The sequence below is a fragment of the Pan paniscus genome, chromosome 13 (genome assembly GCF_029289425.2).
Source record: "Pan paniscus chromosome 13, NHGRI_mPanPan1-v2.0_pri, whole genome shotgun sequence".
NCBI lineage: Eukaryota > Metazoa > Chordata > Mammalia > Primates > Hominidae > Pan > Pan paniscus.
Genome location: NC_073262.2, coordinates 85837151 through 85862377, shown reverse-complemented (window position 1 = coordinate 85862377; position 25227 = coordinate 85837151). Strand labels below are relative to the sequence as shown.

The 25227-nt window shown below is 37.0% G+C and overlaps 1 long non-coding RNA gene across 2 annotated transcripts in view; it reads right to left on the bottom strand.

Annotated features, from left to right (window-relative positions):
* LOC129397289 (uncharacterized) overlaps positions 1-25227 on the bottom strand; it is a 36804-nt gene continuing 11577 nt past the window's right edge. The window contains exons 2-3 of one of the 2 annotated variants that reach the window (XR_010109402.1): positions 24751-24851; positions 1-24433 (exon numbers count right to left, since the gene is read on the bottom strand). This is a non-coding gene — a long non-coding RNA (uncharacterized LOC129397289). Of the gene's footprint in view, positions 24852-25227 lie in introns of both variants that reach the window. The other variant, XR_008624552.2, reaches the window with a different exon arrangement.

The window sequence follows — 25227 nt, the reverse complement described above, 5'->3', positions numbered from 1 at the left end:
TGATTTTAATGAACGTTTTATTTTTTAAAAGTTGATTGGCAAGAGTACAAAAATGCAGTAGGTCTCTGAGCTGGAAATTAAATTTAAAGATACATGTTTCAATGTTATACATTTGTTTTAAAGGTAGGAAACTTGTATAGATTATGTAATCCACTTCTACACTTTCATGGATGAGCAAACAGAGGTCCAGAGAGATTGAGTGACTTGCTTAAGGTCAATCAGTCAGTTCCTTGGAATAAGAAGTGTGTTCTTACAGCTGGTCAGTTGGGATAGGAAGCTCGCCGATTTGGAATGTCTCTAAGAGCACAGGCTGTGTAACTAGAACCTCAGTTTCTCCACTTACTAGCTAAGTGATCTTTTAAGGTTACCGAATCTCTTTGTCCTCAATGCCCATACTTGTAAAATAGGGATAATTATATTGCCTACCTTTTAGAGCTTCCGTGATGACTAAACAAGTTAATAGATGTAAAGCATTATGAACAGTGCCTGGCACAGCAATGTAAATGGCACCCCCAGAGTAGTGCAGTGTACAGCCTATGCAGCCCTTTACATCTATAAATACAGCCAATGTACCAAAAGTATTGTGAATTGGATCCTGAAAGAACAAAAGGACATTAGCGGGAAAACGGTGACATCCAAATAAAGTCTGGGGCTTAATTAATAACAATGCACCAATGTTGTTTTTTGTTTTGAGACAGGGTCTCATTCTGTTGCCCCAGCTGGAGTACGCAAACACAATTCACTGCAGCCTCAACCTCTGGGGCTCAAGTGATCCTCCCACCTCAGCCTCCTGAGTAGCTGGGACTACAGGCACATGCCACCATGACCAGCTAATGTTTGTATTTTTTGTAGATACATGGTCTCCCTATTTTGCCCAGGCTGGTCTTGAACCCCTGGACTCAAGCGATCCTCCTACCTCGTCCTCCCAAAGTGCTGGGATTACAGGTGTGAGCCACCATGGCTAGCTTATTTTCTTAGTTTTCAAAAATGTACTATGATGATATACAATGTTAACTTTAGGGGAGACTGGGCAAGGGACATAAGAGGAATCATTCTACAACATATACATATAAGTAAGCATCACATTGCACCATATAAATATATTGTTGTTATGTGTCAATTAAATCAAGAAAAAAAGAGAAAAAAATGAGGAAAATGAAAACTTTATACTGTCTTTGAAACATTTCTGTAAATCTCAGATTACTCCAAAAAAAAAAGTTTATTTTTAAAAATCTAATACAGATTCTAGTCAGCAAGGCATAGTGGTGCATGTCTACAGTCCCAGCTACTTGGGAGGCTGAGATGGGAAGATTGCTTGAACCCAGGATACCAGCCTGGATATTATAGACTCCGTCTCTAAAAAAATTAATTTATTAATTGAAAAGCTAATATAGATTGTTTATGATAGTGTTACTTTGACTTTTATTTTTAGATATCTGGATTCAATCTGAATTTAACTCAGTAGGAAATTTTAATGATCTCATGTTATTTATTTTTCACTTAGGATCACAGATGAGTCAAGACTGGACTCTTAAAGCAATGTAACAGTCAAGTAGATAATATGGTGTTCAGTAAAAGTTGATAAAGACTTTATCAGTTTTTTAAAATATTAATATCCAAATACTTGGTTTGCACAATAAAACATATATTGGTTAAGCACTAAATCCAATGGTCTCCTTTAAACGGTTACAAGACGCATGAAAAAAACCTGTGTCCATTTTCTTATCTGCGTATTCGTTTACATATTTTACCTAAAAGTATTTTGTTTGCTGTAAATAATTCAAACAACAGAGAGACCTAATATTTCACTATTTAATAAATATCCTCTTCATGCAGCTTCATTTTCTTGTAAACTAATATAACGCCAGTTTTACAGCCTTCTCAGGAAATTTCTCCCTCCATGTCAATATTCACTTTGATCAGGTGCTAGTTTCCTATCAAATACATTCTTTTGGTGTTTATAAAATAAATTTAGTCTGTTCTTAGGACTCCATTTTGATTTTATAAACAATGATAGAGGAAGTGAAATCTAGGTTTCTGATATCACCAATGTCCCTAGCTATTCAAATTTCTCTTACAAAAGATAAGATTTGAACAACAAAAAAATAAGAAAGCTATCTGGACCCCTAAATTCTTCAGTGATCTAAAATTCTGTTGAAATTTCTTCCAGATTTCTTCTATGTAATTTTCTTCTAGGATAATAAACATTGGTGCAGTGTTTCCCAAAGGAGGGGAGATGGACCACCTGTTCAGGATCACCAGAGGAGCATACTGAAACTGCAGATTACCAATTTAGGCCCCAAATCTATTGGTTCAGAATACCTTATGTTACAGCCAGGAAATGTGCATTTTTAACAAGTTTTCTTCAACTCCCAACCTACTCCAAGTGATTCTTACCCACCCTAAATTTTGAGAACCCCTGTGGTTTGGTAAGTCTTAGTTGCAATCGTCAGTGCCTCCCATGTCTTGGTATAGATACAGTAGGATATCGCTAATAACATCGAACAAAGGACTTCTTTGAAATCCTTCACTAGCACTTGGAATGGGACAATAAACCTAAATTTATAGCAAATATAAATTTAATTAGGAGGAATAAAGACATCTTGGGTGTTTTTATTTTTTAAATTTTATTGCATAGATTTTAGGGCTACAACATGTTTATGTGTGTGTGTGTGTGTATATATATATATATGAACACGCACATAGTAAATGGATTATTACAGTTTAGCAAATTATAATCTCATAGTTACCTTTCTTTTCTTTTTTTTTTTTGATGGTAAGAGTATCTAAAATTTATTCTTTTGGCAAATTACCAGTATATAATACAATATTATTAACTATAGTCCTCACGTTGTACACTTATTATTATTATTATTATTATTATTATTATTATTGAGACAGAGTCTCACTCTGTTGCCCAGGCTGGAGTCCAGCAGGGCAATCCTGGCTCACCGCAACCTCCGCCTTCTGGGTTCAAGCAATTCTCCTCTCTCAGCCCCCCAAGTAGGTGGGATTACAGGTGTCCACCACCACACCCAGCTAATTTTTGTATTTTTAGTAGAGACGGGGTTTCACCATGTTGTCCAGGCTGGTCATGAACTACTGATCTCAAGTGATTCGCCCACCTCAGCCTCCCAAAGTGCTGGGATTACAGGCATGGCCACTGTGCCTGGCCCTCATATTGTACATTAGACTCTAGATTTACTCGTTGGGCATAATTGTGACTTTGTATCCTTTGGCCTACACTTTCCTACCTCCCATCTCCCAACTCCTGATACCACTGTCCTACTCTGTTTCTACATATTTCATTTTTTTAAAAAATTCCACATATAAATGAGATCATGCACTATTTTTGTGTTCTGTTTATTTCACCTCACATAACGTCCTCTACATTCATTTATGCTGTCACAAATGGCAGCATCTCCTTTTTTAAGGCTGAATAATATTTCATTATATACCACAATTTCTTTATTCATCCATCAAAGGACACTTTAATTGTTTCCATATCTTGGCTATTGTGAATAATGCTGCAGTTAACATGAGACAGCAGCTAGCTACAGGAGCGGAGATTTTATTTCCTTGGGGGTATATTTCCAGAAGTGGGATTGCTGGATCATATTGTAGTTCTAGATTTAATTTCTGGAATTATAATAGTTCTATCATATTTTGGAGATATGGTAATTCTATATTTAGTTTTGGACTATGTAGGAAACCTCCATACTGTTTTCCACAGTGGCTGCACCAATCTACGTTCCCACCAACAGTGTACAAAGGTTCTCTTCTTTCCACTCCTTCCCCAACATTTGTTACCTCGTCTTTTTCATAATAGCCATCCTAACAGATGTGAAGTAATATCTCATTGCAGTTCTGATTTACATTTTCTTGATGATTAGTAATGTTGAGAACCTTTTCATATACCTGTTGCCATTTTTACGTCTCCTTTGGAAAAATTTATTAAGGTACTTTGCCCATTTTTTAATCAGGTTATTCATTTTTTTTGCTATTGAGTTGTGTGAGTTCCTTATATATTTTGGATATTAGCCCCTTATTAGATGTATGGTTTGCAAATATTTTCGCCCAATCTGTAGGCTACCTTTTCATTTTGATGATTGTTTCCTTTGCTGTGCAGAAGCTTTTTAGTTTGATGTAGTCCCTCTTGTTTATTTTCGCTTCTATTGCATGTGCTTTTGGAGCTATAACCAAAAAATCATTGCCAAGGCCAAAGTCAAGGAGCTCTGCACCTACGTTTTCTTGTCGGGGTTTTGTAGTTTCAGGTCTTATGTGCAGGTCTTTAAGCCATTTTGAGGTTTTTGTTTTTGTTTTTTTGCATTCCTTAATATAAGCGTCTGATTTTATTATTTTGCCTGTGGATATTTTCTCCCAGCACCATTTATTGAAGAGACTAACCTTTCCCCATGCCATCTCATTGGTGCCATTGTCAAAAATTAGTTGACTGTATGCGTTTGGGTTTACTTCTGGACTCTCTATTCTCCATTGATCTGTGTGTCTGTTTTTATGCCACTACCATACTATTTTAATTACCATAGCTTTGTAGTCAATATTGAGATCAGGTAATATAATGCCTCCCTCTTTTGTGGTTCCATATGAATTTTAGAATTTTTTTTTCTATTTCTATGAAAACTGTCATTGGATTTTGATAGGAATTGCATTATATCTACATATCACTTTGGGTAAATATGAACATTTTAACAACATTAATTCTTCCAATCCATGAACATGGAATATCTTTCCATTTATTTATGTTTCTTCCATTGTTATCAATGTTTTGTAGTTTTCTGTGTACAGATCTTTCACTTCTTTGTTTAAATTTATTTCTAAGTTTTTTATGCTATTGTAAATAAGACGGTTTTATCTCTTTTTCTGAGTTTATTATTAGTATTTAGAAATATCTCCTATGCCCTTGTCTAGACAGAGTACGGTTTCATAAGCTGGAGCATAGGAATTCTTTGAAAACATTCATTTTCTCCAATAACAGCAGAATACACTTATAAAATTTGCATTAAATAGAGATTTAATTAACCTAGGAAGAATAAAGATAGCATAGATTTTTGCATGAGTTCTTTCATTTTTCACTTTATATCCATACAGACCAACAGTATTCTTAGGTCCCCTGGAAATTTGTCTCTATAAATTGTCCAAAACACAAACTATGTTTCTTCACACTATCCCAAATTAGGGTGCCTTTTCACTCGTAGCCCTGTTCTTGTGTAGCTGTGAAATGAATGTTCTGTCTTTGGGAAATTACAGTCAATCTCTACTTCTTGGTAATTTACACAACATTAAAATAGAGCCTTATTATTAAAAAAAATCAATAACTTGTTCAGGATATCAGAAAGTCATAAAAGCTATGGAGAAAAACAAAGCAGGAAAAAAGGATAAGAAATGCCATATTAGGGGTGGAGATTGTAATTTTAAATAGGGTAGTCAAGGAAGGTCCTACTGAAAATGTGTCATTTGAGAAATAAAAACAAATACTGTGAGAGCTTGAATCATGCAGAAATTAGGGATGAGCTTTCCAGACAGAAAGGAGCAAAGGCAAAAGCCCTGAGATCAGAATGTACCCAGTGTGTTTGAAAGACAGAAAACTGGTGCAGCTATGCAGAGTAAGAATGAGAAGTAGTAAAAGATGAGATAAAGAGGTGGGGGAGAGGAGCCATGAAGACTGTAAGAACTTATAGATCAGGATACAAACTTTAGTTTTTACTCTGAGGGACGTAGGTAGCCATTTGAGGGTTTTAAGCCAAGGAGAGACGTGACATAACTTACATTCAAAGCATCACTCTGGTTGAGCTAAGAATAGACTCTAGGGAGACAAAGATGAGAGACTAAAAACTGACAGTGGTAGTGGAGGTAGTGAGACAGAGCTGGATTCTAGGATTTGCTGATGGCTTTCATATAGATTGTCAGAGAAAAGGAGGAATCAATGATGACTCCAAGGCTCTTTGGCCTGAGCAACCATAGGATGTAGCTATCATCAGCTGAGAAGGGGAAGGTTCTGTTTGTACATGTTACATTTGAGATATGTATTACATATCCAAGTGGAGTTGTTGAGTAGGCAATTCACTATAGGAGGTAAAAGTTCAGAAGACCCATTTTCAGGCTGGATATAAAAATTTGGGAGATGTCCACATAGAAATAATAAAATAATATTAAAAACCATGAAACTGAATGAGATCACAAAAGGAGTAAGTGTAGACAGAATAGAGAAAACATTCCAGGACTGAACTCTTAGAGCTTCCAATATTGAGAAGTTGGAAAGATGAGGAGGTGCCAATAACAGAGACTGGGAAGTGGAAGCCAGTCAAGGAAGAGAAAAAAGAAAAGCGATTGCCTGTGTTAAGTGCTGATGATGAGTCAAGACAGAGGAAGATGAAGAATTATCCATTGCATTTAGCAATATGGAAGTCATTAGTTACCTCATAAGAGTAGTTTCAGTGGAATGACTGGGGTGAAAGCCTATTGTAGTAAGTTTTAAAAGAACTTGAAGAATGATATTGGAGGTATTTGAGAAGTTTTGCTATAAAGAAAACACAGATATGGGAATGAAGAAGAATGAGATTGTATTGAGAGAACTTGTTTTCGATGGTCAGAGATAAGCCATGTTTGTTTTATGATGGAATAATTGATAACAAGAAAAAAATTGATTACTCAAAAGAGAGGTGAGAATCGTTGTAATAGGTAAGAGGAGATAGGATCTAAGGTCCTAGTAGAAGAGTTGCCTTTGGATGAATCAGACAGCTCCTCTAATGTCTCAGATGTGAAGACAGAGTATATGGTCACAGAAATTTATAAGTAAATAGATGTAGTGATGAAAACTTGTGGAAATTCCCTTCAGATTACTTCAATTTTCTTAGAGAAAAAGGAAGCCAGCTCAGCTGAGAGTGAGGACTTGGGGAGTGGGGATAAGTACAGCAGATTCACTAGCAAATTCTCAAATTTATACTATGAATGAAATGTGCAAAAAAAAGTCTATTTTATTTTCTATAACTCCATTTAATATCCTTCTCAATATTCTACCCTATTTGGAAGGAAGTGAGAGGACAAGGACTTATCTCAAAATGGCCAATTGATAGCTCCAGTTTAAACAACCTCTGTAATGTAAAATATTTAGTCAACTCAAAGTTTAGCTCAATTTCAGAGTTGTACTTTTCACCCTCCTCTTCCCAAGCTGACATCTGGGTATAGGGGAAAGCTTACAGATTCAAGGGATTTTCCCTTCCATGTAGCCTGCCATCCTTGTGCTGGTCTCCACTGTGAGGTGGCTGGTGCAATCCTTAGATATGCCATTGTTTTACAAAGGAATATAAGGTCTGTTATCTTTGCTCAGTAATGGCCTGCTGACACTTCACCTCCACCCCATCCAACTGTCACTGATTCAACCCCTAGTTAAATCTTACTTCCTGTGCAGCTATCTTCATGGAGTTTAGAGGTGACTCCCATTGAATGTCTGGCCTCACCCACTACTGCAGCAAACCACTTTGGGCAAATTCCCAGCAAGACCACCTCCAAACACAGCTGGACTCTCAGAGCCAGGTACGTTGCCTCAGATTCATCTTTGTAGCCACCTTCATCTACCATTGCCATGTATTACTTCACATGCTGACACAGAGCCACCCTAAGTGACAACTTCATATGAACATTCCAAAAGAAAAGTTCAACAAAAGCTACTCTATTTTTGGCTTTCTTGCAAACTTGTCAGCCTGGAGAAGGGAAGTCAGAAACCTATGTCTGATTAATTCTTTCTCATATATTCTGAGACCAGAAGGAACAGGCTTTTTAACTTTCCTTCTGTCAAGGTCTTCCAGAGTATCAAATCTTCCTTCTTTTGGGTGCTAAGCCTAACTGCTCAGCCTAAATGATAGAATGATATCTTTGCTATAATATAAAAGCAAATATGTGAGTCCTCTTGGCATGATTCTAAACACAGCCTTGGATCAACTTGGAACTAGGGATTACTAAAAATGAAATGTATTAGTTTAATAGTCCTAAGGTATTATCCTTTCCACACCAACAACTAGACACATAATCAGTGCTTTCTACTTTCTCTGTGTAATTTGGAGAATTGAAAATACCTAACTTTCCACCATAGCGTGACATTAAAAGGGTGATTTTTTTCAAACCAGTATTTCATTCTATGATAGTTTTAGTTATACATGTTTTGTTGTTATCATTGTCTTTTCACTTTAATTCTGCACTGAGGTGATTTCCCAAGGGGTACAATTTTAAAAAATCAAACGAATCAATAAACATGCTTTTACTGCTATCTAAACTCTAAACCCAAAATATTATACCAAGTGATTATCTTGGGGTTATTTATGCAATCCCTTTTAAAGGTCACTTCTCTAAATTGAAGGCTTTCTATCACACTGGCATTGCCTGTGTTTTGCTCATCATTGTTTAACCTGTTATAACCTGTTTTCCTCTTGGGAGAGGAAAAGCTCATTAATTCACATTAATACACACAGATTTGACAGCCAGTGCTGTTAGGCCTTCAATGCTTATTAATACTTATATATCACAACCTTACTGAGAACTTGTCTTCTTGTCTAATAGTGCATTGAAAGCAATATATGAAAGCATAGCTTCACCAAACATGCTTGAGAGTTAACATTATATGTAATGCATCAAAAATGTTTACTTTATTGATTGTTCCTCTTCAAGGTTTAGTAATTTCTTAATCACATAGAGTTGATTATGATAGAGGAAGTCAATTCACTTGAGCTAAATGTTTTTTTGTGACATGAGAACATAGATGTTTTTGGCCTAAACTACAAATATATTGAAGATTAGATAAAATTGTAAGGTAGTAATATTCATGTTTTACAATGGACAAACAAGTATTAAATTCTATAGCAGGAGAAACTTAATGATATTTAGTCGATAACATCCCAAAATTGTATATTTCATTGTAGTTTTATGTTACATTAGTAGAACTTTTCTGCTAATAAAATTATTTTGTGTTTTTATTTCATGCTGAACACACAAAAACTTTGGAAAACATTTTCTAATCACCAATTGAAGATAAACACATGATAATTAAAATTTTATTAAGTTTCCATCTTCTTCAAAATGCTCTAAAAAAACATTAAAATAACTGGTAGTCTTTGTCCTCAGATGCTAACAATTTCTTGTTTTCTGGAACCAGTGATTCCTACTCAATGAAAGTACATCTTTCACTGTTCTGGATTCTACTTAATCTGAGCAGATATTCGGTGAATACATACTAAATACAACCACTACCACACTGGGTGATGAAAGGGATAGGCTTTTTAAAATTTCCTTTCAGTTCTCTAAGAAGCTTATGGCTCAACTACAGAGAAGCTGACACACATTTAACAGTTAAATAATAATCTAATGAATTTCCATTTGAGTGCCCTAGCTGTCCTAATAGAACTCATAAAATGGTTTTAAAAATATTTAAGCTGTATTTAAAAGTGACCTGTGGGAAAGCCCTAGCATATAAACACAGAAAACCAGGTAGGTTTTAGTTAAGCAGCTGCCTACAGAGCCAACTTGAAAGCTACCACTGGGAGGAGCACGTCAAACCTAGACCTAGATTTGAATCAAACTCTACTCCTTACTACTTGTACGGCTTAGGGCAAGCTGCTTAACTGCACTAAGTCTCAATGTCCTTGGTTGTAAAATGGGAACAATTATACCTAGGTTGCTTAATGGATAGTAAAAATTTTCCATGAAGTGTCTGACATAAATGGTAGGTGCTCACTAATACATATCTTAAAAGAGTCCATAAAGAAGAAGGGCTTGAAGGATGGATGCAAAAAAAAAAAAATAAGGCATTCTGAATAAAGGGGTTATAAACAAATTCTCAGAAGCAATTTGATCGTGGCATATCTAGAGTGACTGTTAGAGTGAGCAAAAGATTATATTAGAACTAGTGAAAAATAAACTGGAATATACAAGGTACGGCCATATGTTAAAGGGTTTTGAATTTTAGGTTGAATTTTATCCTTTCCAGTAGTTCTCAAATGTTAGTGTGCATCGGAATCACTTATGCTGCCTTCTAAAAATGCTGATTCCCAGAATCCATGCCCAGAGATTTGATTTAGGTGATGTGGGATGGCCACCTCTGGCAAATATCACAAGTGATTCTGATGCTGCAATTCATGCATGACGTACTACACTTTGCCAAGTGAAATACTAAACTAGGTTTATTCTTTATTGAATAACATATAGGAAAAAAAAAGTTATAATTTAAGATCTGCCTTCCAGCTATGTCTAGAATGAATTAAGCATATAGAAAATAAGTTAAACAGCATTATATTAATCTATTCATAAAATTATCAGGAACTGCAAGACAGTCAAAATCATAGTGGAACATGAATGGCAGATATGAAACATATTTCTAGACTAGAACTAGAAGGACTCTGATTAATTAAGAAAATGAAGGCAATACAAAATCCTAAAAACAACCCCAAAATTTCAAACCTAGAAGACTGGATAAACAGAATGAAAGAAATTGGTAAGAGACACTGATTTGCAAAGAAAAGATGATTGAGTTCCATTCCCAGTATGTGTAGCTTAGGATGGCAGCAGGACTGCCCAAAAGACATAAATGTTCATTAGGAGTACTAGAATTCTGAGTCTTGAGTGAGAATATGAGACTATAATAAAAGATTTAAACATCAACACAAAAAGAAATGTTTAAAGCCCTTAGAATGGATCGTTTCTTCAAGGAGGAAAATAAAAATGAGAAAAGCAGAGGGTCAAAGGAAAAGAAAAATTGTTAAGGAGACCAACAAGCAATTTAAAGAATGTGAATGAAACATGTTCAAATTGACTAATTTTGTATTTATTCTCTCTAAAAACTTTTTAAAAAATAAATTTAGAAAAAAATTGTGATTTTTTTTTTAAAGAATCCGCGTATATTTTATTCAGCACAAATGCAGGTGATACTTCCCCATAAAACTTATAAATTAACAACTGGGACTCTAAACTCATAATTTTCTGAATCATCCACAACTAGCTACTGTATGGAATCCATTCTACAACAGCAGAGGAGAAATTTAATTTGAAGCAGCAAGTTTCCATGCATTACTACAAATGTCCTCTTTTCATTCTCTAATACATACAGTCAAACTGCCTATGAAGCAAATTTCAATTCACCTTATGCTTTAATTGCTAAGAACAGCACTTGGGAAACCAACATTATTCTTAAGACTGTAAATGATCCTATCTCTTTATTATATTTTCTCCCACGAAATTTTAAACTCTTAATGTAGTTATATTTAACATGAGTATAAATTGAGTTTTGAAATTACTGTCTTTCAGATTCATCCAGCAGTTTAGAATGTTCATACTTGTCTTATGTCTTGAGGAAAACAAAAACCTAATCTCTAATCTAGAATATTCTGGCAATCTGTATTAAAAGTTAAATTTATAATTTTATAACAAAGTAATATGGTAAAACATGTAATGTCCAAATATAGCAAAGTAATATGGTAAAATATGTAAGTCCAAACATTACATTTTTTAAAAATTCCCCAATGTATGTAAATACAAAGTTTATTCCCAATATACATTTTATAGAGGTGTGTTTTCATTTTTTGAAGCAGAGTTCAATGGGCATTTAAAGCCGGCAGTATCGCATCTTCAAATCTCTCTCTGAATCTGATCTGACTCCCCTGCCTTCCCCTTTCCCATATTAGGACCGTTGTGATCACACTGGGACAACCCAGATAATCCAGAATAATCTCTCCACCTCAAGATCCTTAATTTGATCACACCTACAAAGTCCCTTGTGCCAAGATAACATATACATATTCTTAGGTTCCATTGTTCTGCCTACCACACTGACTAGCTGTCTACAGACCTTTTCACAGACATTTCCAGGAGATGCATTTTTTATCAGAAGTTTTAGAATCTGATTGCATATGGAGGGTGCAATATCTAGAGACCTAAAGATAGCTAGCGATATAAGTCAAAAAAAAAAAAAAAAAAAAGCTTTTGTTAAAACAGCCAACAGGAGCCTATTACTTGTGGACCTCATATGTTCAATTGATAGATGTGTTATTCTTTCCATTAACACTGTAACAGTTAAACCTCAAGGAAATGTAGGAGAGCAATATTTTCAACAGAGGTGAAAATGGTGGGAAACTTTTTTAGTTGTCAAAATAATTGGGAGGAATACTAGTGGCATTTAAAGGGTGGGGGCCAGACATGCCAGATATACTGCAATATGATCACTAGGACTATACACTTAAAAATGAAATGGCAATTTGCCTGATTTCTGCAAGTGAAAACTTATTTATAATTACTTGGGCCTGGAACCTAACTCCACTTCACATGTAAATACAAAGTATGTCTGGCATTCTTTATGCAGTAACCATATATGTGGTACCATGTAATCAAGGGAAAAATGTATTTGTTCTACCCAGAACTTAGCAAAGAGTTTCTCAATATTTTGGAAAAAAGGTCACCGTCAATTATGCTCCTTCAATGTATAATACAATACAATGTGCATTATTAACTATTGCATTCAACATGCTTTCTATGTATAGATACCCATCATTTGGCCAGGCACGGTGGCTCACGCCTGTAATCCCAGCACTTTGGGAGGCCAAGGTTGGGCAGATCACCTGAGGTAGGGAGTTTGACACCAGCCTGACCAACGTGGAGAAACCCTCTCTCTACTAAAAATACAAAATTAGCTAGGCGTGGTGGCACATGCCTGTAATCCCAGCTACTTGGGAGGCTGAGGCAGGAGAATCGCTTGAAACCAGGAGGTGGAGGTTGTGGTGAGCCGAGATCATGCCATTGCACTCCAGCCTCGGCAACGAGAGAGAAACTCCATCTCAAAAAAAAAAGATACACATCATTATGTCTTCAAGTGTAATTGTGCTCATGGATTTACACACTGGAATGTATTTATTGTTTTATTTTTATTTCTTTTTTATTTTACAACTAGGGCATTACATTTATTTTCCTAAATTTTTGCATGTAGGTAGGTTAAATTATCTAAGAATTCCGTGTTAAGATTATAAAGGAGAAATAATAACATATTTGTTATACAAAGGGAGGCTTGGGACTGTGCTGGATTTTCAGGGCTATAGCTAGCCTTGATCCTCTCTGTGGTATTGATTTTACGTGGTCTTTGAAAATTACAGATGCTACTTACTGCAGTCACCAAATAAATATGAAGATTGCATTTGCCACTTTTATACTTCAAACAATTTAGTTGGCTGCTTAGAGCTTTAGACTGTTAGACCATGTCTAACAGTCCACAACTTGTCCCTCTACTAGGCCCCAGGGACTTTCCTCCAACACTACTCAGTCTATAATTAAAGGATATGAGAACATTAAGTGATATTATTTTATTACACTAGTAATATAGGGTAATAACAAAATAGGTCCCAATTTTAAAAAAACAGAAACAGAAGTATTATGATGCCAGTTATATCTAGAAAACTAAAAGAATTATTTGGTTTGTGTAAAAAGTGTATTTAATCTCAATAAGATATACGGTATGGCCATACAAAGGGGGTTAGATGTGGAATGTTATGCAGTAGGTGACAGTAAAAGAAACAATGATTTACTCTCTTTTTTAAAAAAGTGAATTAATATTTTATATTCTTATCTCCAAATGTGAGGAAATAATTTTCAACCTCTCAGAGAATTTCTGAATTATGTATTCAGTGTTTAGAGGGAAAGATGTTTCCTTTAAAAGGAAATATACTGGATAACCCTAGGTAAGAGAAGATACACAAATAATCTAAATATATGTGGGCTTTTATATAGCCTATTTCTCCTTATCAAACTTATCAAAAAATGGTAATTCAGAAGCCTTGAAAAACAGATATTTACTGTAGTTTTCCTGACAAGTACAGCACAGACTAAGTTGTTTTTTTGTTTGTTTGTTTGTTTGAGACGGAGTCTAGCTTTGTCGCCCAGGCTGGAGGGCAGTGGCATGATCTTGGCTCTTGCAACCTCCGCCTCCCAGGTTCAAGCGATTCTCCTGCCTCAGATTCCCAGGTAGCTGGGATTACAGGCAACCGCCACCACACCTGACTAATTTTTGTATTTTTTAGTAGAGACAGGGTTTCACTATGTTGGTCAAGCTGGTCTCAAACTCCTGACCTCAAGTGATCAGCCTCCCAAAGTTCTGGGATTACAGGCATGAGCCACCGCACCCAGCCAGACTAAGTTGTATATAGCACACATCATATAGAAAGTTGCCTAAAATGCCTCTTGACATTTCTCTCTCCTCCCAAAATGTCACACTTATAGCATTGTTAGGTTTTCTTCATTAGTCTCTGTATCTTTTCAAATTATTACCGTTCTTACCAGGCTCTTAGGATAAGGTTTTTGCACCTGAGGATGACTGCTTTTCTTAAGAGACCAGCTTACCAAGAATTCTGCCAAATAAAATGCATCTCAAATTTCAAAATTAAGCTTTATTTATCACACACCCCAGTTGGTCTGAAAGTCTTTTGCTTCTACTCCTCAACTGTGTCTCATGAACCATCCTACTCAGATGCTCTGGGCCCTTCTGTACCTAATCAGTTTATAATACAACTTGTATCATCTCAAATCAGGAGCCAGACCAGAAGTTCCTAAATCTGAGATTTTCTATGGTGTCTGAGTCATTAGAGTTATTACCAGAGTCTATTTGCATAGGCTATTCTGTGCGTGTTTTCTTCATCTTCAAGCAGTTTTTTTTCTTTTTCCTATGAACCCTAGACCTAATTTACCACTTCTAAAATCCTTCCAAGATGGACTTTTAACTTCTTCAGGAGCTAGCTACATTGAAACAAGTTAGGAAGCTTTCATTTTAACATTTCCTTTTCATAAGACATTATCTTTTTATTCCTTCACTTTAGACTATTTCAATACTCACTTTTTCTTTGTGTTTTGTTATTGTTGTTGTTGTTGACAGGATCTCACTGTGTCACTCAGGCTGGAGTGCAGTGGTGTGACTATGGCTCACTGCAGCCTTGAACTCCTGGGTTCAAGCCATCCTCTGCCTCAGCCTTCCCAGTAGCTGTGACTACAGGCACATGCCACCATGCCTAATTTATTTTATTTTATTTTTTGTAGAGACAGGGTATTGTTATATTAAGTAGGCTTTCTTCATCCTGGCCTCAAGTGATCCTCCTACCTTTCTTTAAAAAAAAAAAACAAAAAAAACAAATCTATTAAAAACAACTACAGCTACTAATTTGTCAAGGGACACAAACCATAAAATATACAAAACATGTCAACAAAACAAACTGAGAGGGGGGAGTAAAAGAGTTGAGTTTGTGCAAGGGATCAAAGTTAAGTTATTATCAGCTTAAAACAGCCTGTTATTAGTATAAAATGTTTTATGCAAGCCTAATGATAACTACAAAGCAAAAACCTATAGTAGATATACACAGGATAAAAATAAAGAATTCAAAGCACACCATTACCAGTGTAAGGTATCCTAGTTACCATGGGCAAAATCTGTACAGGTCTGCAGCAACCTCAATTCCTGCCTCCTCAGGAAAGAATTTGACTGAGGGGCATAAGACAGAAAAAGAGACTGAGGGCCGGGCACGGTGGCTCACGCCTGTAATACCAGGACTTTGGGAGTCTGGGGTGGGTTGATCACAAAGTCAGGAGTTCGAGACCAGCCTGGCCAACATGGTGAAACCCCATCTCTACTAAAAAAAAAAAAAGAAATACAAAGCTGGGCATGGTGGTGCATGCCTGTAATCCCAGCTACTCAGAAAGCTGAAGCAGGAAAATCACTTGCACCCAGGAGGTAGAGGTTGCAGTGAGCTGAGATCATGCCACTGCACTCCAGCCTGGGCAACAGAGCAAGACTCCATCTCAAAAAAAAAAAAAAGAAAAAGAGACTGAGGCAAGTTTCAGAACAGGAGTGGAAGTTTATTTAAAAAGCTTTAGAGCAGGAAAGAAAGGAAAGTACACTTGGAAGAGACCCAAGCAGGCACCGAGAAGGTCAAATGCAGCATTTAACCTTGATCCTAGGAGTTTACAGGCTGGCCCACCTCCGGCATCTTGCAACCTTTTTCCTTGATTCTTCCCTTAGGGTGGGCTGCCTGCATGCACAGTGCCCTCCTTATGCTTGGGAAGTGTGCATGCACAGTGTGTTCAGGAAGTTGTACACATGCTCATCTGAGGCTTTCTTCCCTTTTCCAGTGGAGTGACCCTGGAAGGTCACACTCAGCCATTTTGTCACTGAATGCATGTGCCCAGGCTCACTAGCCCAATACCTGAGATTTTATTGGAAGCCCTTTTTGCTTCTCCCTGGTGTCTACATTCAATTAACACTTTAATGTTAACAGCTTGTGGACCATTAGGAGATTGTCTGTTCCTGGTGCCAGCTGCCAAATTATCATTGTGATAACTGTCAGTCGAACCATCACCTGACATTCCTAGTGGGTGGGGGAGAGCCCTCTTCTGCCCCACTCATGCCTGTCTAACTTGTAATAATACCACTACGGAAAATTATCAAACCACAAAGGATGACAGCAACAGAGGAAGAGAGAAACAAAGGGTCTACAAATTAACTAGAAAACAATTAACAAAATGGCAATAGTAAGACCTCACCTATGAATAATTACTTTGAATGTAAATGGATTAAATTTTCCAATTAAAAGACACAGAGTGGCTGAACGAATTAAAAAACAAGACTTATCTATATGTTGCCTACAAGTGACTCACTTCACCTTTAAGGACTCACAAAGACTGAAAGTAAAGGGATGGAAAAAAGATATTTCACACAAATAAAAACCAAAAGAGAATGTGGACAAAATAGACTTTAAATCAAAACTGTAAAACAGACAAAGAAGATCATTATAGGGTCAATTCATCAAGCAGATATAACAATTATAAATATACATGCATCCAACATTACAGCACCTAAATATATAAAGCAAATATTACAATATCTGCAGAAAGAGGCAGACAAGAAAATATTGGACTTGAATTACAATTTATACCAAATGGACCTAACAGACATTTACAGAACGTTTTATCCAACAATTGCAGAATATTCTTCTCATCACCACATAGAACATTCTCCAGGATAGATCATTAGTTAGGTCACAGAACAAGTCTTAACAAATGTATAAAGACTGAAATCATATCAAATATCTTTTCTAGCCACAATGGCATGAAACTAGATAATAACAACAGGAGGAATCTTGGAGAATTCACAAGTATATGAAAATTAAACAGCATGCTCCTTAACTACCAATGAGTCAAAGAAGAAATTAAAAGGGAAATTTAAAAATATCTTGAGACAAACAAAAATGGAAATACAACATACCAAAGCTTACAAAATGCAGCAAAAGCAGTCCTGAGAGGAAAGTTTATAGCAATAAAAACCTACGCCAAAATAGTAGAAATATCTCAAACAACCTAATGGGAGAGGCTTCAAGATGTCTGATCAGAGGCATCTACTCGACTCCTCCACTAAGAAGAACAAAACTAGTCGGTAGTCACACTTCAAATAGATCATCCAGGAAAGAACACTGGAATTCAACAGAGAAGTGACAGGAAACACCTAAAGCAAGGAAAAAGAGGGAAGCACGACAGCCTCCTTGGTGGAGACTGAGATTGGCTATGAGCCAGGAGAGACTCCCCAAGCTTGGAAAAAGATAAGTGAGGGAGCCCCAGCAACCCACATTCCCAAAAGGATTCCTATAATCCTAGCCTCAGGAGAGCCCCTCAACATTCACTAGCCCTGAGGCTACAAAAGAAGCTCCCTAGAAACTGCATAAAGGCAGAGCTCCAGAGAGCACACACTGGATCCCACAAAACTCTGAATCCTAAGCAGTAGCAGCACAGCACCACTTTAAGAGCCTACTCCACACTGGACTGCATACTATCCTACAGCTGGGGTGAGGAGAGAGTCACCAGCAGCAAACCTACCCCACTGCAGAGGGTTTGCCAAGCATTCTCACACACCCTCAAGGACAAATTCCACTGTCTGCAACTGCCACAGCTGCACCAGCATAGCCCATGCCTCCTAGCTGCCTGCCTAAGTCCTCCCCAGTAGCAGGGGCACAGCACAGCCACTGTGACTTCCAATTGAGCATTCTGCTGGGGGTCTAGGGTCCATTCCACCACTGCATACCACCGCTAGCATCTATATGCACTACTTGATGATCTAAGAGCAGAGCCCAGCCTGGATCCAACCCCCGACTCCAGTACCTGAGCACACTGTCCAAAGCCCTGGGGAATGCCCAGCCAAGTCCACTACCAGTGGCACACCTGAGCACCCCTCATGGGATCTGAGGTCAGGTCCACTCAACCTGCCACTACCACCAAACACACACACCACCCAGATTCATAAAGAAAACATTATGAGATCTAAAGTGATAAACTCCAATATAATAATAGTGGGGACTATCAGCATTAGACAGACAATTTAGATAGAAACTAAGCAAATTAACATTGGATTTAAAGTAGACTTTAGACAAAATGAACCTAATAGACATTTACAGAACATTTTTTTCTAACAACTGCAAAATAAATATTCTTCTAATCAGAACATGAAACATTCTCCAGAACAGACCATATGTTAGGCCACAAAACAAGCCTCAACAAATTTTAGAAAGTCAAAATCATATTAGGTATCTTCTCAGACTACAGTGGAATAAAACTTGGAATCAATACCAAGAGGGACTTTGAAAGCTATCCAAATTCATGGAAATTAAACAACATGGTCCTGAGAAACGATGGGGTCAATGATGAAATTAAGATAAATATTTTAAAATTTCTTGAAACAGAAATTTTTTGAAAAAGAGAATATAGCATACCAAAACTTGTATTTTACAGAAAAACAGTGCCAAGAGGGAAGTTTATAGTAATAAATGCCTACACCAAAAAAACAGAAAGATTTTAAATAAATAACAATGCACTGCAAGGAACCAGAAAATCAGAAACGAGCCAATCCCGAAGTCAGCAGCAAAAGAGAAATAATAAAGATCAGATCTGAACTAAACAAAATGAAGACTAAAAAAGCAATACAAAGCATCAATGAAATGAAAAGTTTGTTTTTGGAAAAGTTAAGTAAAATTGATAAATCACTAGTTAGACGAACCAAAAAAACAAGACAGTAGATCCACATAAACAAAATCAGAAATGAAAAAGGAGTCATTACAACTGATACTACAGAAATACGGAACATCATCCTAGACTATTAAGAATAACTATATGCTAACAAATTGAAAAATCTAAAGAAAATGGATATTTTCTGGAAGCATACAACCTACCAAGCATTAATTAGGAAGAAATAAAAAACCTGAACAGACAATAATGAGTAGCAAGATTGAATCAGTAATAAAAGGTCTCTCAACAAAGAAAAGCCCAGGACCAGGTGGATTCACTACTGAATTAAAGAAAAATTAATACCAATCCTCTTCAAACTATTTCAAAAAATTGAAGATGAGGAAATCTCCCTAACTCATTCCATGAGACCAGCATTACCTGATACCAAATCAAAGACACAGCAAAGAAAACTATACACTAATATCCCTGATGAACAGACACAAAAATCCTCAACAGTACATCAAAAAGATCATTCAGTATGATCAAGTGAAAATTCTATCAGGGATGCAAGGATGGTTCAACATATGCAAATAAATGTGATACATCAAACCAACAGAATGAAGCACAAAAACCACATGATCATTTCAATAGATGCAAAAAAAAAAAGCATTTGACAAAGTTCAACATCCATTAATATTGAAAACTCTCACAAAAAACAAAAGGTATGGAAGGAATATACCTCAACACAATAAAGGCCATGTATGACAAGCCCACAGCTAACATCATACTCAATGGTGAAAAGTTGAAAGCTTTTCCTCCAAGATCAGAAACAAAACAAGGAAGCCTATTCTCACCATTTCTATTCAACAAAGTACTGGAAGTCCTAGCCAGAGCAATTAGGCAAGAAAAAGAAATAAAAGGCATCCATATAGGAAAGGAGTGATATCGTCTCCATTGATGACATGATTTAATATTAAGAAAGCCCTATAGATTCCACCAATAAACTGCTAGAACTGATAAGTTCAGTAAAGTTGCACATTACAAATTCAACATACAAACATCAGTAGCATTTCTATACACTAACAGTGAACTATCTTAAAAAGGAAATCAAGATAACAATCCCATTTATAAGAGCATCAAAAAAAGAACTTAGGAATAAATTAACAGTCAGTTGATTTTTCACAAAAGGACCAAGAACACATAATGGAAAAGGACGGTCTCTTCAACAAATAGTGTTGGGAAAACTGCATAATCACAAGCAGAAGAATGAAATTGGAACCTTATCTCATACCATATATAAAAATCAACTAAAAACATTTAAGATTTCAACTTTAAACCTACTAGAAGAAACACAGGGTCTCAACACATGAAAATCAATTAGTATGATATACCACATTACCAGAATAAAATATTTTTACCATATGATCATCTCAAAAGATGCGGAAAAAGCATTTAACTAAGTTCAACATGGTTTCAGAGACACACTCTCAACAAACTAGAAATAAAAGAAAAATACCTAAACACAATAAAGGCTGTGTATGAAAAGCCCACAGCTAACATCATACACAACTGTGAAAAAAATAAAAGCTTTTCCTCTAAAATCAGGAACAAAACAAGAATGCCCACTCTCACCACTTCTATTTAACATAATACTGAAAGTCCTAGACAGTGCAATTCAAAAACAAAACAAAATATAAAAGGCATCTGAATTGGAAAGAAGTAAAAATATCCCTGTTTGCTAACAACATGATCTTATATAGAAAACCCCAGGCTGGACACAGTGGTTCACATCTGTAATCTCAGCACTTGGGAGGCCAAGATGGGAGGATCACTTGAGTTTAAGAGTTCAAAATCAGCCTTGTCAACATAGTGAGACCTTGCCTCTACAAAAGAAAAATTTTTAAATTAGCCAGGTATGGTGGCACATACCTGTGGTCCCAGCTGCTTGAAACGCTGAGGCAGGAGGATCACTTGAGCTCAAGAGTTCAAGGTTTCAGTGAGCTATGATCGCACCACTGCACTCCAACTCAGGTGAGAGAACAAGATCCTATCTCTAAAATAAAAAAGAAAACCACAAATACTTAAAAATATATATTATAAATAATAAATGAATTCAGTTAAGTTGCAGGATACAAAACCAACATACAAAAATAAGTTGCCTTTCTATACACTAACAACAAACTACCTGAAAAGGAAATTATGAAAGCAATCTCATTTACAAAAGTACTGAAAAGAATAAAATACTTTGAAATAGGAATAAACCTAGGGAAAAAAGAGGTGAAAGATTTATATACTAAAAACTACAAAACGTTGCTGAAAGAAATTAAACAAGAGACAACAAATGTAAATACATCCTGTGTTGCTGAATTGGAAAACTTACTATTGTTCAAATGTCTATAGTACTCAAAGCAATTTTCAGATTCAATGCAATCCCTTCAAAATTTCAAAGACATGTTTTACAGAAATAGAAAAAAGGTTATATACTTCATATAGAACAAAAGATTATGAACCAAATCAATCCTGACAAAGAACAAAGCTAGAGGCATTGCATTTCCTGATTTCAAAATATTTTATGAAGCTACAGTAATCAAAAAACAGTATGGTACATGGTACTGGCATAAGGACAGCCATATAGACCAATGGAAAAATAGAGAACTCCAAAGTAAACCTACACATATATGGTCACTGACCTTTGGCAAGGATGCAAAGAATACATGTTGGAACAATGATAGTCTTTTTCAACAAATGTGGTGAGGAAAACTGAATATTCACATGTACAAGAATAAAATTGAGCCCTTATCTTACCCTGTATACAAAATCAACTCAAAATTGATTAAAGACTTAAACCTAAGACCTGAAACTATAAAACTCCTAGAAGAAAACATGGGATCAGGACTCCTTGACTTTGGTCTTGGTGGTGATTTTATGGATGTGACCCCAAAAGCAAAATAAATAAGTAGGACTATATCAAACTAAAAATCTTCTGCACAGCAAAAGAAACATTGACAGAGTGAAAACGCAACCTACACAATGGGAGAAAATATTTGTGAAAACAACATATCTGATAAGTGGCTAATCCCCAGAATGTACAAGGAATTAATAGAGCTCAAAGCAAAAAAACTAATATAAGCCAACAACTACAACAAAAAAATGGGCTAAGGGCTTGACTAGACATTTCTCCTGAGAAGACTTCAGCTCTTCCAGTTTAGAAAGGATAGCGGAAGTAGCGTATCTATTGTAGCTAACATTTGAGCACAAAGAGCAGAGGAATGGGAGATTTTCCTTAAGAATGCTTATATATTATATTTCCATCACTGAAGAGCGATTTTTGAAGCTAGTGGTCTTCTAGTATACAGTAAGGTCAACTTATTTTGAAACACAAAAGCACAATAGAGAATTAGCTTCCACCAATGTACGTACTATACTGAATACAGCTGGCTTCAGGAAACTTCTTTTTAAGAACATTCTATGAGTGACTGCTAAATCCTATTTCTGATCTTTCTACATGTTGGCCCAAAAGTTTTCCTTTGTCATATTCTCCTATAGCTATAATTTAACCATCACTGATTGGAGCAGTTCTATTGTTCCAAGCTGAAATTCATTGCCTCAGATGGAGGTAGGTCTTATTGAGACACTATTTCATACAAATTTAGAAGACAGTTATGTACTGATGATCAATTAATAAATCTCATGTGCTGTTACTGCTTGAGGCAGCCAAATTGGAATGCTGTAAAAAAACACCCATATTTTTTAAAATACTGAAACATGGGCTTAGAGACAATTATCTTTTTATTCTTCACTAAATTTTCAGCAACGTTAGTTTTAACAAGGACTTGGTTTGTGGGAAGAAAGAGGAAAAAAGAGAAAAATGTAAATGGAGGGTTAGGATTTGCTTCAGAGAAAATTTAGGCTTGGCTTTGCTACAAATAATGTATCATTTTTCCATAAACGAATTAAATAACTTTAAATTTATTTAATTGGTCCAGATCACATTAATCTTGATTTCCTGGGAAAAATACATACATATTAATGCTGAAATATAGTATAAAAGTCTTCTTGAACTGTCAAAATTCAGTGTCTGATATTAAGGATATAAATTACTCAGCTCTACTGCCATGAGGTCAGGAGATCAAGACCATCCTGGCTAACACGGTGAAACCCCACATCTACTAAAAATACAAAAAAAAATTAGCCAGGTGTGGTGGCAGGCACCTGTAGTCCCAGCTACTCGGGAGGCTGAGGCAGGAGAATGGCGTGAACCCAGGAGGCGGAGCTTGCAGTGAGCCAAGATTGCACCACTGCACTCCAGCCTGGGCGACAGAGCGAGGCTCTGTCTCAAAAAAAAAAAAAAAAAAAAAAAAAAAAAAAAAAACTTTGAAAAAGAAAAATATTTTTAGAAAAATGTTTTAAGAAAAATGTTTTAAGAAAAATGTTTTGAAAAAGTATTTATGCCTGTTCATTACACTCAAAAAACATTTCTGATCCTTTCTGATAAAAGTAAATATGTATAATAGGGCTGAAACCAAGCCTTAAGAAAGGTGGAAAGGAAAACAAAAAGTAAAGGAAAAGCTGTCAATCTTCCTAAAATCTTAAATACAGCAACTGATTTTTATATCAGATTTTCCAGCTTCTGTATTTAAATTTAACTCTAGGAGTTCCTGGGCAAGATGACTGAATAGCAACAGCTCCCGTCTGCAGCTCCCTGTGAGAACAACACAGAAGGCGGGTGATTTCTGCATTTCCAACTGAGGTACCCGGTTCATCTCACTGGGACTGGTTAGTGGGTGCAGCCCATGGAGGGCAAGCAGAAACAGGGTGGGGCGTCACCTCACCCGGGAAGTGCAAGGGTCCAGGGACCTCCCTCACCTAGTCAAGGGACTGTGCTATCCAACCCAGATACTACAGTTTTCCCATAGTTTTTACAAACTGCAGACCAGGAGATTCCCTCATATGTCTATACCACCAGGGCCCTGGGTCTCAAGCACAAAACTGGGTGCCTGTTTGGGCAGACACTGAGCTAGCTGCAGGAGTTTATTTTTCGTACCCCAGGAGCGCCTGAAACCCCAGCAAGACAGAATCGTTCACACCCCCGGAAAGGGGGCTGAAGCCAAGGAGCCAAGTGGTCTCACTCAGCAGGTCCCACTCCCACTCTTAGCTTGCTGGGTTCCAGCAAGCTAAGAACCACTGGCTTGAAATTGTGGCTGCCAGCTCAGCAGTCTGAAACTGACCTGAGACGCTTGAGCTTGGTGGGGGTTGGGAAGTCTGCCATTAAGAGGCTTGAGTAGGCAGTTTTCCCCACACAGTGTTAAGGAAGCAACCGGGAAGTTCAGACTGTGTGGAATTCACCCCAGCACAGAAAAACGACTGTGGCCAGACTTCCTCTTTAGATTCCTCCTCACCGGGCAGGGCATCTCTGAAAGAAAGCCAGCAGCCCCAGTCAGGGACTTATAGTAAAACTCCCATTTCCCTGGGACAGAGCACCTGGGAGAAGAGGCAGCTGTGGGCACAGCTTCAGCAGACTTAAATGTTCCTGCCTGCTGGCTCTGAAGAGAGCAGTGGATCTCCCAGCACAGCACTCCAGTTCTGCTAAGGAACAGACTGCCTCCTCAGGTGGGTCCCTGACCCCCATGCCTCCTGACTGAGAGACATCTCCCAGCAGGGGTTAACAGACAACTCATACAGGAGAGGTCTGGCTGGCATCAGGGGGATGACCGCTAGGATGAAGCTTACAGAGGAAGAAGCAGGCAGCAATCTTTGATGTTCTGAGGCCTCTGCTGTTGATACCCAGGCAAACAGGGTCTGGAGTGGACCTCCAGCAAACTCCAGCAGACCTGCAGAAGAGGGGACCAACTGTTAAAAGGAAAACCAACAAACAGAAAGCAATGACATCAACATCAACAAAAAGGACACCCACACAAAAACCGCATCCAAAGGTCATCAACATCAAAGACTAAAGGTAGATAAATCCATGAAGATGAGGAAAAACCAGGGCAAAATGCTGAAAATTCCAAAAATCAGAATGTCTCTTTTCCAAATGATCACAACTCCTCTCCAGCAAGGGCACAAAACGGAACAGAGAATGAGTTTGACGAATTGACAGAAGTAGGCTTCAGAAGGTAGGCAATAACAAACTCCTCTGAGCTAAAGGAGCATGTTCTAACCCATGCAAGGAAGCTAAGAACCTGGATAAAAGGTTACAGGAACTTC